Source organism: Microtus ochrogaster, unplaced genomic scaffold (genome assembly GCF_000317375.1).
Source record: "Microtus ochrogaster isolate Prairie Vole_2 unplaced genomic scaffold, MicOch1.0 UNK243, whole genome shotgun sequence".
Classification (NCBI taxonomy): domain Eukaryota; kingdom Metazoa; phylum Chordata; class Mammalia; order Rodentia; family Cricetidae; genus Microtus; species Microtus ochrogaster.
This window is the reverse complement of record NW_004949341.1, coordinates 1-4,327: the sequence shown is the minus strand read 5'-3', so window position 1 is coordinate 4,327 and position 4,327 is coordinate 1. Positions and strand designations below refer to the sequence as shown.

The 4,327-nt window shown below is 37.4% G+C and overlaps 1 long non-coding RNA gene across 1 annotated transcript; it reads right to left on the bottom strand.

Moving 5' to 3' along the window:
• Positions 1 to 159: 159 nt before the first annotated feature.
• LOC101994856 lies at positions 160 to 2,735 on the bottom strand. Its single transcript, XR_258979.3, has 3 exons — positions 2,635 to 2,735; positions 913 to 949; positions 160 to 231 (listed from the first exon to the last, which is right to left on the bottom strand). It is a non-coding gene; the product is annotated as an uncharacterized LOC101994856 (long non-coding RNA).
• Positions 2,736 to 4,327: the final 1,592 nt, after the last annotated feature.

Here is a 4,327-nt window from a genome sequence, read left to right as displayed (position 1 = left end):
AGAGCTAGCCAATAAGAGGCTGGAACTAATGGGTCAGGCAGTGATTAAAAGAATACAGAAAGTAATTATTTCGGGGCATAAGCTAAGCTAGCCATGTGGGCGGCCGGGTGCCGGGGACGCAGCCCTGCCGCTCTTATTTCAACAGATATTAATGTGAACAGTATGCTCTAGAGACAGCCAGGAGGTAGAGACTCGATTTTGATACTTCCAATCTGCAGGTCTTGCTGAACTCTTTAACAGGGAGAAGGTGGAAAAACAAATCAAGATATGATTTAGGTAAAATAATATGCATTAATAAACTAAGGTATAAAATCTATATATAACTTGAACAGGCTAACATTTTGGACGGTTGACTAAATTCCCTGATTTAAGGGAAAAAGAAATAAAGAAATGATCATGTATTAATTTTAATAGTCTTTCATACAAGCTAAACAATCCTGACAACCTCCTGGGAGTAGGCTGACGGTCAGAGAGTGCTGAGAACTCTAAAAGATGCCTGGGTACCAGCTTTCAGCCATGGCCTCCACAGCCCATCCTAAAGACTGCGTGCAGCGAATGCCCACCGAGCTGCCCCTTGCTCTCCTTGCTTCCTACACTGCTGAGTCATTTTCACATTGCTTTTAGGCAAATGCCGGTCTGGCTTCTGTACCATACAGGGCGCCATTTGACTAGGCACTGCAGTGACACAAAATCTTTAGTTACTTTTACCATCTGTGTCTCAAATGTAAGCCGGGAGACTAAGAACAACAACAAACAAACAAACAAACACAAAAAAACTACATGTGGTCATATACATTAAAAAGGACTGTTGACACTGGAAATTACTAGAACTACATTTAAATAAAGATGAATTTTGACTTTTAAAAATAGCCTACAAAACAGAAAAAATCTTTAAGGAGTGGTTTTTCTTACCTTTGGATCATGGACATCATAAGTTCGACAAGATAATCTTCACTAATTAAGGTCATAAATGACTCCAAAAGAATTCTTGATAACAAAATGTAATCCCCAAGCCAAAATGGTACATATGAGTGCTTACAAGTTAAAATACTTCAAATGTTTAAAAGATATATAAAGATATCAGTGATATTTTATTTGTATTTTAATAAATAAAGCTTGCTGAAGATCAGATGGCAAAGTAAAGTCACTAGAAGCCAGGGAATGGTGGCACACACTTTTAATCCCAGGACTTTGGAGAAAGAGGCAGACAAATCTCTGTGAGTTCAAGGCTACTCTGGACTACACAAGACTGATTCAGAAACAGATCAAGGTGGTGGTGACTCATCTTTAATCCCAGTGTTTGGGAGTCACACACCTTTAATCCCAGCACTTGGGAGGTGGAGACAGAAGTGATATGGCTGGGTGGAGAGAAGAATAAATAGGGGAAGAGACAGGAACTCAGTGGAGTGTGAAGTCTGAGGTTTGGTGGAAACACAGTGTAGTCTAGGCAGTCTGAGGATCACCCCTTCAGTGTGAGCTTCAGTAGAGGTAAAAGGTCTCCATTGTGGCTGGCTGCTCTGCTTCTCTGATCTTCAGCTTTAACCATGATATCTGTCTCTGGGTCTTTATTATTCATGCTACACATATATATAGCTATGCACTTATATAAATGTTTGAATGTTTTTGTATATTATGTATATGTATGAATTGCTGACTGTAGTATGCCTCGTACTTAAAAAAGCAAACAAACACAAATTCCCATCTGTTTGCAAATATTGCTAATCATAATAAATGGCAAGGCAGCGCCTATGAGTTCTCATTCACAAACCTCTACACAGCCAGCATAAAGGAGTGCTATTTCAGATGGGATCCAGCCCAGGAACATTGACTGAGTTGAGATACTTCCCAGGCAAGTGACAAATATGTTAAACAGCTTCCACAGGAAAAGTCTATTTTTAATCTTGCCTTCTCCAAGTCTTCATTTAGTGGGTTCTTGGATTGTGTCTCTTCTTTAGTGACCGTCTATCCTGGGGAGTGATAGAGGAGAAAGTCTAAGGAGGTCACTTGTCCATGGCAAAGGCTTAAGAATTTCTTCGAATTGCACATTTTAACTATAAAAATCAAAGATGAAAATTATATTTGTTTGGTTAGGTTTGGTTTTGCTTTTCATGACAGGGTTTCTCTTGAGTCAGTCCTGGAACTTGCTCTGTAGACTAACCAGGCTGGCCTTCAACTCACAGAGATCCACCTGCCTGGGCCTTCTGAGTGCTGGGATTAAAGGCATACACCACCAGTGTCGGGCTAAAATTATACTAACATAACAAAAACAATATATGCCTAAATTTATCTCTGAAAGGGACCTACAGTAGAAAAAATATACATGGTATAAGCTGGCAAAAATATTCAGAATCCTAAGTCCTTTCTATCAAACTCTATAATTCAGCACATGACCAGTAGTCATTATTATTATTATTAACATTATTATTGGCAGCCCTAATCATAACAATGTGTTCTTGACAAACTTAATAGTCTTTTCCCAAAAGGATGATTTAAACAAACATTTAAGGAAAGAACTGTAGGCTGTGATTTGCATGATATATGGGAGAGGAGGAAAAAGCATGGCCACTGTAGTGTGCATGTGGGTGGTGTGGGCTAGCCATAGACATTAACCATAAACACCCAAATAAAAGATACTTTTTTGTAGAAGAACATATGTGAAGTATCACTCGTTCTGAGACCTCTTCCTCTGTGACATTCCATTGTCTTTTTCTATTCATAGATTTTTCCACAGAAAATATTAGCTGAAAGACAGAGAAATATACATGAATTCATCACAAAATGAAAAATGTAGAAAAAGGCAATGACAATTCCTAATCTTCAGAATTTCATGGACTATATCATGATACACTAACCATTTGTGATTTCACAAAAGGACTCACATAAAAATTAAGTTTTAAGAAAAAAACATAATTCCCTATAATTAATAATTAACTGGACATGATAGATAAATTTTAGGCAACTAGCATTTATATAAAATATAGAACATAAGCTTTATTTTTGTTATAATAAGTGTTTTTTCTAACCATAAAAATGAAACATGTTGCCTGGTTAGCATTTCTTATTTAAACTTCACAAAAAAATGGAAGCAGTAAAAAATTAGGAGGAAAAAAAATCAGAACAGTGACAGAAATTTGTGTCAGAAATGTTAACTATAAAACTTGGACTTGGGATTAGTTTAGAGGGTCATGAATGTGGCTCTAAGCTTTCTTCCAACAATGTGTAGAGAGATCTAATTTTCACCTAATTCTTATCATCTATAAGCTGGAAACAACTGGTCAGAAGGTACATGCCCTTCCTGACAATATCAAAAGAAACTACTCCACAAAATACAATATGATATAATGACCAAAATTATTGGCAATAAACAACACATTTTAGAAAATTATTTCTTGTAGTATCTCTTGAGACACCATTTCTTTCCGATGTTAATTTTCAATCTGAGATTGAAATTGTGTCTCATTGTATAGGCAAGGCTGTCTGTGAAGAGAGCACAGAGAACACACACAGGAAACCCTCCTAGGGAACCGTGTCGTCCACAATGGCTGAGGCTTTACACAGCAATCCAGATAATCTCCCACAGACATGCTCACGGGCCAGTCTGGTCCTGAGGACTCCTCATTAAGACCGCTTCCCTGGTGATTCTAGGTTCAGAGTGAAAACTAACTAGCACATGCACAGAGATTCAAAATGTATTCCAAATTGTCAAAAATGATGAGCATCAGTGAAAAAGACTGGAAAACATGCCGGGAGGAATATATTCTCTCTTCCTATGCACAACATATCACCCATGTGAACTGTCTGAAGCGGAGGTTACAACAGTGGATGTGTCTACAGCGCCTATAGATTGCTTTTTTAAATTGCCCCCAGCTACCAGTTTTGTTCTTCTGAATGGTATAAGGTTCCTCTTTCTCACAAGGTGAGATACACTCATGAAACTGCATATGTAAAGATATGAAAGCTTCCTGAAGACTACTTTAGGTTTGAGTTTAAGAGAAAACAGCTTGGGACTTTTACATTTAGTTATGGATTGATTACACTACCTAAGCAAAAAATATGAGAAGCAGGATATGCACCGCTTCCAGGAATAAAGAATAAACATAAGATTAATATTTATATATTAGCCTCAGAACTTCAAAAGATGTGACTAGCGTAACTTGATATTACTACAATCGCTTCCTCCTAAGTCGAGGGTCTATAAGAAAACTACTATTGCACAAGAAAACCAGTTAACCATTTTAACTTGTTGTATAACATTAAGATATCATCTTTTGAAAAATTGTTTTGAGGGCCAATTAGATGGCTCAGAGGTAAAGGCATTTGATGTGGA